At 34.4% G+C, this 12,038-nt stretch overlaps 1 protein-coding gene, 1 non-coding gene and 1 pseudogene across 2 annotated transcripts in view; all 3 read right to left on the reverse strand.

Annotated features, from left to right (window-relative positions):
* Positions 1-785: 785 nt before the first annotated feature.
* On the reverse strand, positions 786-905 carry LOC112474500 (annotated as a pseudogene).
* Positions 906-8,530: 7,625 nt separating this feature from the next.
* The window catches only part of COMMD2 (COMM domain containing 2), a 49,809-nt gene continuing 46,301 nt past the window's right edge, over positions 8,531-12,038 (reverse strand). The window contains exon 6 of the mRNA XM_025042494.1: positions 8,531-9,849. The gene's annotated coding sequence lies outside the window, so the exon portion shown is untranslated. The remainder of the gene's footprint in view (positions 9,850-12,038) is intronic.
* On the reverse strand, positions 10,307-10,425 carry LOC112474469. Its single transcript, XR_003044373.1, has one exon. It is a non-coding gene; the product is annotated as a 5S ribosomal RNA (ribosomal RNA).

Raw genomic sequence — 12,038 nt, forward strand, 5'->3', positions numbered from 1 at the left:
TGATCATGTGTTCATGGAATTATTTGAAAATCCAAAGCTTAAGAAAAGCATTAGGGAAAATCGTTGAAACCCTTTGAGTATTTCTGCATGTTAAGTGAAAGATGTTTTGTGTGTCGTTAATTTTTGTTGGAAAAATTATGTGCTCTCCAAAAAAAAAATAAAAGGCAATATTTGATTCAGTCTTTGTACATTTCAAGGACTAGTCCATAGTTTCTACGATAACCTAAATTTTGTTACACCTAAGATAAAATTTTTATATTTACTTTTAATTTTCAGATATAGTCCAAGTCCAACTTCTTCCTATCAAATTTGTAATCCATTTTTGCATGGATTTACTTTTTTCTACTACTTTTGAAAAAATGCTCTCCTATAGTTCACATAAGCTTTCATTATTCCCTAGAGAGTTAAGTATTAACAAATCAATTGAAATGACTTCAGCAACAGTATTTTCAAGCTTTCTTTAAAAGCCTATCATATCAAGTAAAATTAAATCCGAGATCTTTAAAAGAATATTCACTTTTGCCTTAGATGTTAGGAAAACATGCATCTGTACTTATCTGTCAGATACTCTTTCATCAAGCATTTATCTACACCTGCTTTGTGCAAGGCAATGTGCTAAGTAATACGGAAATCATAAAGACGAATAGACTGTGATGAAAGTATCAATGCATGTGTTTTCATTCAATGTCACTGTGAAGTTTATTTAACTTACTCCACCACCACGACCAGCAGCCACATAGATCTAACAGCATAAACACATATACTATGAAAATTATTATTATTATTATTTTTTACACCTCGGTCTTCCTAGGTGGTCTCCCATCCAAGTATTAACCAGGCCTAACCTTGCTTAGCTTTCAAGATCAGATGAGATTGGGCGTGTTCAGGGTAGCATGGCCATAGACTGAAAATTAATTTAAATAAAGAACTTTACCCTACAATTACTTGGAAAACAGTATCTCTCATGCATTTGTACTTCTCTTTATGTGTATCACCTATTACTAAATGATACACACCAGTATGATTAAATTTTTAGAATGGCTTTCCAATATTTTGACATGTTAAGAGGAAATTTTAAGTGTGAAGGAATCATATAAATGACTTATTCTAAATCCTTCATTTTTTAGACGAAGAAGGTGAAGCTCAGAGAGGTGAAATGTCTTGTCCAGGGTCACATGAGTAGACAAGGACAGATCAAATTAAGAACTCAGTCTTCTTGATTTTCTCACTGCCCAAGGTCTTCTCTCCTATAGGAGGAACACTGATGCAGTAAGGACTATAATTACAGCCTAGAAAAAAAAAAAAGTTATCACACCTCTAAGGCAAATAGAAACTCTCTGAAGAAAAGGAGAAAGTGCAAATATTCTCCCAGGAGTACTTTGTTAGCTCAATTTGTGGCTGGTTACGTAAATGAAGAGACCATGCAAGAGAATGGGGTCATGAGTTTCCTGGGGATTAAGCATGATAATGCTGTATGCCCTGGAAAGAAAATGATACTTTGCACTTGTATAATACCTTTTATCCATCCAACAATAATAAATAAGACTTTGTACTTTCAGCCAAATATTACAAAGTACTTAACAAATGTTTAACTCATGAATCCTCAGAACCACCAAAAAAGGAAAGCTTTTGAAAGGAGGAAAGAAAGCATCCCTCATCCTCATGATTCAATGGGGAATCTAAGGTCAGAAGAAATGAGTCTACACTGAGCTGAGAGATACCTGACAAGGAAAGACATTCCTGTGTTGGAATACCATCTAAGGCGACCCAGACGCAGGATTTCGAAGAGGGCAGAGGTGGATCAGAAAAGTCCCTGCTCCTTCTTCTAGCCCAGTGAATCTATGAAGCTTTCAAAAGAGGTTTATTTCTAAGTTTAGAAAGGTTCTTTGACGTTTCCTTAAGGATTTTTGGCATATCCCTTAAAAGAATTTTTTAAAACCATATATCCCTTCACAGAATTTTTGTTGATGTCTAAAATATTTCGTATGTTTAAATAATTGCAAATGTTGTAATTTCTAGCATATTATTAATATAGCTATTTTTAAATAAACAACTGTAATACTCTTTTTTAAATATTTAATTGAATCTAAAATCTAAGCAATGTGATACCTATCATTATCCATTTTAAAAATATGTAAATAATTTCTTCTTTTAAGAGTCATTCCCTTTTCTCCTTAAGCTCATATTTTTATCCCACTTCTACATACTTTTATCCTAATGTACTATATTATTATGCTCAAGTTCTTTATATTCATTGTTATACTTCTCTGCAATAAAAATGTCTATAAATTAAATTTTTTAATTTCCTGTATTTTTGTTGGGCTGAGCTGTAATAACAAATAGACTCAAGCATGTAATGGCTCAATGCAATCAGTGTTTATTTCTGTTTCACATAATAGTCCTGGGTGAGGTGCTTTCCTCCACACAGTGATTAGGGGACCCAATTTTCTTCAATCATATGGTTCTGCCATCCCCTAGAATAAGAATCTAGCTTGCAAGCATATTTTTCTGTGTCCTGAAAGCTAAGAATAGATTGGCATAATTTTTAAAGGACTACCTTTTTAAAAAAAGAATAAAAGCAGAGTATGAGACAGAGGCTTTGTGTAGCCTGCAAAGCCTAAAGTAGTTATTGTCTTCTTTACCGAAATTTGCCAACCTTTCTCCCAGAGCCTCATTCTTGACTGTATCTGGCTGGTAGAAGGAGAAGCAGAGTGCATGAAAGAGATTTTATGGGGAAAGGCCTGGAAGTGACCCACATTTCTTCCATTCACATTCTGTTGCCAGAACAATCACATGGCTACACCTTACAGCAAGGGGGTTGAGGAAATGCAGGTTCACTGTGTGCCCAAAGAAGGGGAGAACAAATTTTAAGAGGCAGCCACGGTTAGGCTCTAAAGTACAAAAATAATTTATTATTATAATTATTATTAGTGTAAAATTTATCAAAATAACCCTCATATGTGATAAATTAAGATAAACGTTGAACATATAAAGTAAAATTGTATTAGAGGTGCAGTTTTTCATAAGATGGATGAGACTGTTTTCTTTTCAACTAGTTCATGTGTCCCAAGTTAGAGAATCAATTTTATTCCTATTTTTCACTTTTATAAATGTTACTACCAAGAAAACTTTACAAAAATAAGAGGATTGCAATGGAAGAAGCTTTTTAAAAAAGCAATTATTTGAAATTATTCATAATTTTGTAACAAATAATTTTATAATCTATCATCAAAAATTTGCTTTAATAATCCATCAGTTAAAAATTCAATTAAGGACTCCTCGAACTTTATGGAAAGTTTGTTTTTATTAGAAAAAAAACTTGACTTACAAAATGGTTATAAAATTTCTGCAATTTCGAGAGATTTGTTAAAAATTTCTACTAAAACTTATAAGACTACCTCTGTTCTCTTTCAATTAGAGGTGCTTTGTTTACTCTGAAAATAAAAATATTATTTTTAATATACTTTTGCCAATATTTTATTTTCCAAAAATGTGTTTATTTTAATGCATTTTAAGTAATATTTTTGTCAAAAGTTTGGAGCTGCTAATATAGCTCATTTAACTTTAGGAAATACTTTCCATATATCCTAATTGGAAAAGGAAGTCCTCATTGTCAAATCAATCAGCTAATTTGGACTTGAATTCTGTTGCAAAAGTCTGAATTCATTTATCAGTTCAAATAAGTTAAAATGCAATTTGAAGAATAGTATGAAACCATGGAGAAAATATGAAACACATCTTGCAAACTAAGTTACTGCGAGCTATACATCAGGATGTAGAGCTAATGTAATTAATGCATACATTTAAAAATGTATAAACAATTATAAAATGCTATTTCTTGTTACACAATTTATAATAATACAAGAAAATGTAGCTGAAATTCTAAGTTACTTACGAAGCAAGGAATGATAGAAGTCCTGGTATTTCTTTGGTAAATGTGCATTACAGATAATGGACTTGGGGAGGGAGTAGATTAACTAAAAGTCACACATAAAAAATTCAGAAAATAATCTACTAAGGTTTTTAAAACCTACTGAAAAGAGAGTTTTATTAACTTTCCTATTTGTTTAATGAAAGAGAAAAAGTATAAACTGCTAGAAACTAGTATGGCAGCTAGCATATAATTTTATTTTACATTAATAAGAGTGAGAAAATACAATGTTTTTAAAATTATTTTTAATTTAAGTATAATTGGTACATAATGTTATATTAGTCTCAGGGGTACAATATAGTGGTTTGACATTGTTATACCTTACAATGTGATCACCCCAGTAATTCTAGTGATCATCTGTCACTGTGCAAACTTAGCACAATGTTACTATGTTCCCTTTCCCCTTGTTCACCTGTCCCTCCATCTCTCTTCCCTCTAGCAACCATCCCTTTGGTCTCCACTTCTATGAGTCTGGTTTTGTTTTGTTTGTTCATTTTAAAAGAATAAATAAGATGAGAATTGACTACCATTGGAAAAATATTCCGTTATAATTTCATGTATTTAAGTTTTAATTATTCTATTCAGTGATGCCTACATTATGTAAAGGAAATATGTGAATTTTTATCCACGAGTGTTATTTACTGTAGTAGAGAATGTAGTAGTCTAAGAAAACATTTCAGTTAAATTTAAAAAATTTGCATGTCACCTCCAAGTTGCACCAGTTTGGAGAGCATCATTCACATGTATTCTAGTAAAGTGGATGACACCAGAAAAGGTGTGAGAGAATCCAATGTGTGTGCCATTTTGTTGTGCCGCTCAGCCCCGCGTCAGCATCAGGAACTTGCACTGCTTCCAATACTTGTATATAATCTTTTCCAACTAATGGTGCCTCCTAGGGCTGAACATTGAGAGTAACTGAAAACATATGGTAGACACCATATTCAGCATTTGAAGTGTTCTTTACTTTGCTGTCATGGGTCTCTCTCTCTCAAGAGTTATGCATGCTTTGACATATTGGGATGAGATACTGAGTCTTTCCACCTCTGTACTTTAGAATATCTGAATCCAGAGCCTCCCAACACAAGCCCAAATACCCCAGGTCTAAAGCCACACCTCACCTTTAATGGAAAGACCTGCCAGGTGATTTTGCTTAAGCATTACAAGAGGTTCTCTCAAAATCAATGCTTCAAATTATCCATTTGTTTGCCTCTTCCTCCACTCTCCAGAAACTCTTAAGATCCTGGAGATAATATTCCAAGATAAGTTTCAGGATCAGTAAAAAGAAGAGAGGTTATTTCAAAATGAAAGGTAAAAATAAAGAATTTGTATTAAACTTGAGGCCAGTTTTTAGAAAGAACAAGATGAAAATCTGGAAATTGATTACTTAAAAAAAAAATCCATGTGTGTATAACCCCCTTAGAGTGTTGCTTAACTCAAATTGAAGACTGCTCTTTTAGGGAGATTTTTGTAGCTCATGCCTTTGGTTAGACAAAATAAATATTTAGTTGATACCACACATCTGTGTTTTCTAGTCCAGCTTATAGCTGAAATTCCTGATGTGAGCCTTTGACATTCCAAGCTCCCTGGCCTTTCCAATTCTCATGTTCTATGATTTGAAAATTCTATGGTAAGTTTGAATGTTTTCCTGAAGGTCAGGGAGAATCAATGGCATTTTTTAAATAAAAGAAGTATGTGGCAAAGCAGTGTTTCTGTAGATAAATGTAGCAATACTGTGTAAGGTGGGCTGTGAGGGAAAGAAAGTTGGGAGACCAGTTAAAAAGCTATTATACTTGACCCTGAGGAAGGTTACAGGGGCTTGGACTAAAGTGGTAGGAGGAAACCTCTTCTTTTTATTTCCTCCCTCTTTCTTGTTAGTAGAACTTTAATTTTATTTGGGAATCCACACCTTAGGAAAGATGACCCTATTCCTGGCTCAGGGATATATCCTTATCATTCTAAGCCAATCATGATAACTCTATACTCCTTGCCAGTGATTGTTTTGAAAATGAGCACGTGACCCAGTTTAGGTCAATGAGATGTGAGAAGCCTGCAAAGGGACTTCTAGGAACGTTTTCTTCATTCTTACAAGGCATACATAAGAAGATGCCTCCTGCTTTATCTACACATTGGGGTGTCTGGTTGTGATGCCTAGATCTCTGCCGTCATCTTGTAACCAGAAGGGCAGCTGGCCTGAAGGTGGGTAAACTGAAAGACAGAAACAACCAGAGTCCTTTATCATGTTGTTCAGCCACCCAGCTGTCCAATTTTTAAGCTTGTATCATCTGGGGAATAATGGCACTGAAGAGAGATGTGAGTAGGCCAGAGGTAAGAAAGAATTTGGAGGAAGAGGATGAAACTCTCAGTGTTATAAATGCTGAATGTGAAAAATAGTGGTGTTTCTATGTGGAAATTGCCAGCACCTAATCAGAGGCATGGAAATAAAGCTCAGGATACTATCAGGCCCAAAATGTTAATCAGAAGTTACTTGCAGGAACTATTATATGCAAGGGGAAAAGGTATGGAGGAGCATTGCCACTGTCCTAGTGTCCCATAGTTAACTCCTCTAGGGGAATCTAACATAAGGGGGGCGGGGGGGATAATAAATGACCATCTGCTTAAAGAAGACAGAGAGATACCTATGCCAACCTATTCTTAAGACAAAGATCTATTTATATTCCAAAACAGGAATTCTATTCCTCAAATTTAATAAGAGTGTTTCTAGACAATTTAAGGACTTCAGTATTTCTGGTTTTAAAGGGGAGTCCCAGTCATCTCTCTTCATCCCCACAATATGAAAATTTGGTTTCATTTTTATTGAATAAGAGCATAATTTTTAACAAATGAGATTCTTTGTGGTTTTTTTTTTTTTTTTTTTTTTGCAGAAAGAAGAAATAAGAAAAAAATCCATCAGAGTAGATGACCTTTCTGATGATGATAACCCCAGCTTTAGTATGTCAGTTTTTGTGCAGGCTGCTTTTACATATTGTTTCCAGTCCTCTCAGCAATCCTTCCAGGGGATATTGTTAGTCTAGATTTACAGATGAGGGAAATACAGAAATAAACAGATTAAGTAACTTGCCCAAGGCCACAGTTAGCTGGGATTCTAAATCAGGTATGCCTATTGCCAAAGCACATAATATTTTTGTCACATACTGACTTTATGGAGAGAATATAAAGCAGAAAAAGCAATGAGCCTCGAAGTGTGCACATTTTTCAATAGAGAAAGTCTGCCTAAGAGTCAGAGAAGGAGCAACTCAAAAGATAGTGTTAAACCCTGAAGTCTCCCAAATCAACTGGATAATTTTGGTACTTTTAAATGCAGAGGGCACAATCCCAAGGCAACCTGATACTCCACTTCAGGAGCCACTTCATATTTGTTAAAAATGTCTTTCCCCTCAAATACCACTGATGAAAAAGATCACTGTAGATTCAAGCAGCCCTAGGACTGGAGAAGTTGGTGAACCCAGAGTTTTGTCCTTGGCCTCCTTTTCTTCCCACTGAATAGTGTCTTGGCCAAACTTATTCATTCTCATGGCTTTTACTACATATCATATTTTGATATGTAGTAAATGTGTATCTATAGAACTCTTTCCAGCTTAAGACATCACTTAACATCTTCTCATGTTGTTCTTATAGGCACTTCAAACTCAATGTATCTCAAATGGAGCTTATCATCTCATCTTTACCCCAAACCTGCTTTCCACCCAACATTCCTTCTCTTGGGAAGTGCCATCACAGCCAATTCGTTGTTGACATCCGACATTTGTACATCATTCTCACAATTTTCATCTCTTCTCCTTTCATCTGCACAGTTCCAGTGCAATTATACTTTCTAAACATCTCTCTAATTCAATGCTTCTCAACCTTCTATTACATCATGGCACACACAATAAATCTGAGAAACTTGGACTTGCTTTGACTGAAAAAAAAGTTTTTAGTTTAACTTTTAAAAAAAGAAATCACCACATAAGTTCCTGGCTAACTCATGGAAACCAAAAGTAGTGATGCATTTAAGCCTTGGTAACATTCTGTCTGAAGTGCTAGAGGGAACCTAGAAACCTCTCTCTATCTTTCATCTGTCTTCCTTTCTGCTTCATTTTTCTCTTGACGGCCAGCTGTTTCATTTGTCCTATTCACTTAGAAGATGATCATATCTAATGAATGAACTGCAAGTCTTTTAATACCAATTCCAAGGTCCCAGAGGAAAGGGCACAGTGGCACTACTTGGATCATGCACTCATTCTTCATCCAATTGATTTTTTTCAGCTTTATTGAAGCATAATTCACAAATAAAATTGTAATATATTTAAAGTACATCATATGATGATATATGTATACATTTTGAAAGGGTTTCCACCATTGACTTAATGAAACATTGATGATCTCACATATTTACCCTTTATGGGGAGAGGGAAGAACATTTAAATTCTACTCTGTAAGCACATTTCAATTGTACAAAAAAAAGTATCATTGACTATAGTCACCATGTTATACGTTAGATCCTCAGACCTTATTTATCTTAGATTTGAAAGTTTGTACCCTTTTACCAACCTCTCCCCATTTCCCCTCTCCACTCCCCAGTCCCTGGCAACCACTATTTTACTCTCTGTTTCTATGAGGTTTGAATTTTTTGTTGTTGGGTTTTTTGTTTTGTTTTGTTTTTTAGATTCCACATATAAGTGATACCCCGCAGTATCTGTCTTTCTCTGTCTGGCCTACTTTACTCAGCACAATGCTCTCTAGGTCCATCCATGTCATTGCAAAAGGGAGGACCAATTAACTATTGAAAAAAAGTCCTAGCATGAAAACAAGATTGCTTACACTGTCACTGTGTGGATGGGGTAAAAGGTGCAATTACCAGATAAGCAGAATTATAAGCAACTGGGGAGATAATCCATTAAAAATTAAGAAGATTTATATTTTTTCTAGTTTTCCATTTGTACATCCAAATAAGCTCTTTTAAGCCTAACTGAAAAGTCTTAACTTCCCCAGTTGAGATGATTATAATTCTAGCCTTGACTAATAGTGCATATGAATTAGAAATACAAAAGTTGCCATCCTAGAAAATGTAAAGGTTCTAAAACTTTTCCTTGAAATGTAGGCTTGAAAATATATTCAGTATTGTGTGTTCTTTTTGATTGGTTATTTTTTTAAACATTCAATTTTTTCTCTTTACAGTCTTCCTATGCTTTTTGTTGTTACCCTAGATATTACAATATACATCCTTCATTTAATATAGTCTAATAACTATACCTTCCTCCTGGTCATTGCAAAAAACTTAGAACACTTTAACTCCATTTACTCCCTCTTACCCATTATTTCTCTATATTTAAACTTCATAGACATTATTATTGTTGTTTAATATGGCCAATGTTCATTTAGGTTTACATTCGTATTTCTCACTTTCTTTTCATTCCTTCACGCATCTCTGACCTTCCAGCTGGGATCATTTTCCTTCTGCCTGCATTTCATTCACAATATTTCCTTTAATGCAGTTTTGCTGATGAAAAACTCTCTCAGTTTTTGTTGATTAAAAAAGGTCTTCATTTCATCTTTATTCTCAAAGGATATTTTTACTGGGTATAAAATTCTATATTGGCAGTATATTTTCTTCTGGCCTGCATTGTTGCTATTGATAAATCAACTGTCAGTCTAACTATCATGCTTTTGAAAGTTATCTTATTTTTTCTAGCTACCTGAAAATGTTTCTCTTTGCCATTGGAGTCCATAATATCATTGTGATTTGTATATGTATTTCTTTCTATTTATCTTACTTGAGATCCAGCTGGCTTCTTGAATTTTTTAATTGTGTCTTTCATTGTTTCTGGAAAATTTGCAGCCTTTGAATACAACCTCTGATCCGTTTTATCTCACGTCTTCTTATAGGACTCCAGAAAAACATATCTTATACTTTTTCTCTGTAATATAAACATAGATATATAGACATCAATGTATATATAGATATATAAACACATATAATATGTATATGTATATGTATTTGTATCTATATATTATATACATATAAATCTATATATTTTATCCTCTATCTTGTTTACTCATTCTCTCATCAGCTGTGTCTAATCCACTATTATATTCATCTACTGAGATCTTAATTTAGTTATTGTAATACTTCGTTTTAAAATTTCCATTTTTTTCCAAAATCAATTGTATCTCTTTTTGTGGTTTCTCTGCCAAAATTTTCAAGTTTATCATATTAAACATAATTGTTTTATAGTCTATGCCTGATAATTACAACATCTAAAGTCTAAAATTAGTTGTTTCTAATTACCTTTTTTGGAAAATTGTTCCTAATTACCTAGCTTGCCATTGCTGGACACAACATGAAGTTTTGTTGTTGTTGTTGTTATTTTAAAACACCTACAGCACCTGGTATTCTTAGGTGGTCTCCCATCCAAGTACTAACCAGACCCAACCCTGCTTAGCTTCCAAGGTCAGACGAGATCGGGCATGTTCAGGGTGGCATGGCCGTAGACAATATAATGTTTTAAAATTGGGTTTTAACCTTGAAAAGTTTACATGCAATTTCTGACCATGGCTTTCTTAAATGATTTTCTCAAATTTTTGGTATCTACTACTTATGAAAGACTTTTTCACAGATGTAAATTAAAAAAAATTTTTTTTGCATAAACATTCAAAATTTTATATCAATTGATGTTATATATGAAGAGCTAACATTATTGGCAAATGTAATGGTGCATTTCTTTACATAATGAAATGGATTTCTGATTTGATCCAACTTTTTCATGTCAACCATTTCAAAATTATGTTGAAGCTCTAATTCACAGAACACTTATGATTTGTTATTATGGTTTAGCTTGGATGCCACTAAGAGGGCACCTCAACAACAAATAGACAGAAGTGTCCAATACAGGTAAAGACAGAAATTTCGGACCCTCACCTAGAACAATGGAGCCCCCAACTAGCCTTTCCTCATCTGGAACACAAACTCCTCTAGCATTTCTGCTAGGCTCTGTTCACAGTAAGTAGTAGCATATTCTACAGTGGCTGTTGAAGATGATAAATCACCTCCCATGTTCAATGCATCACAGGAAGTAGAGAGTAACAGACACTCTGCACCACAGGAAGCAGAGAGTAACAGACACAATGCATCACAGGAAGCAGAGAGTAACAGACACTCTGCAGGGAACAAACTCTATAGCATCAGATCTCATCTTATGGAGCCTTCCCTCTTATTTCCACTTGCAATCTGAGGTCCTCACCCTGCCACATTGAAGGTTTACAAGATCAATATCTCATATCTGATCCCATCTACCTAATTGTCTCTCCACTATCAAAGGTGGGTTTATAGATTTTCCATGTGATAAATAAAGTTTAAGCTTTAGGACCCTCACTTTCATGGGAACTTTCCAAAGCCCTAGAATGGCTCTATTAAAATGTTCATAAGGCCATATGTTTTTGTAAAACTTACAAAAGTGGTATATTTTAACCTAAATCAGTTAGGATGACTACTGTTTTCCTCTCTGATTTCCCCTCTATCACAGTTCTCTTCATGTCCGGTCATACTGGGTTGGCTATGGGCATTTTGGGGGATGAGATCAAGAGGGAATTGAATTATGGATAAATATATTTGTTTGAGTTTAGTGAGATATATTAATGTGCTTAACAGTTACTAATTAGAAAAGTGGGGACAACACTGTCAATCTTTCATGGTTGTTGTGAGTATGAAATGAGATTGTGATATGGTCCCCAGTATATTAACTATTTCAAGCTAAAAAAATATTCTCAGTTTCTGACATTCTAGGCTCTTTTTTCTATACTATTAAGCTTTTCCAGATATGTTGGCTCCTGGTAAGATAGCAAACACATTGGGGAATTGATGCAGTTTAGTTGGGCTGACCATGACACAGTATGGATAAGTCAGATATATGTCGTTATGCCCATTGCAGTGGATGCATTGTATCCTTCTAGCACTGACTGGAGACTCTGACAAATCCTCTCAAGCTAATCTTGCCCCAATTCTGATCATTTTTTCACTCTGTAGCCCCAGCAATTTTTTCTTTAAGTTTTTTGTTTTTGTTTTTAGTTTCAAATCCATTTGGAAAGGATTGGCATACCTAACGCTCAA

This window comes from Pteropus alecto, unplaced genomic scaffold (genome assembly GCF_000325575.1).
Source record: "Pteropus alecto unplaced genomic scaffold, ASM32557v1 scaffold239, whole genome shotgun sequence".
NCBI classification, from domain to species: Eukaryota; Metazoa; Chordata; class Mammalia; order Chiroptera; family Pteropodidae; genus Pteropus; species Pteropus alecto.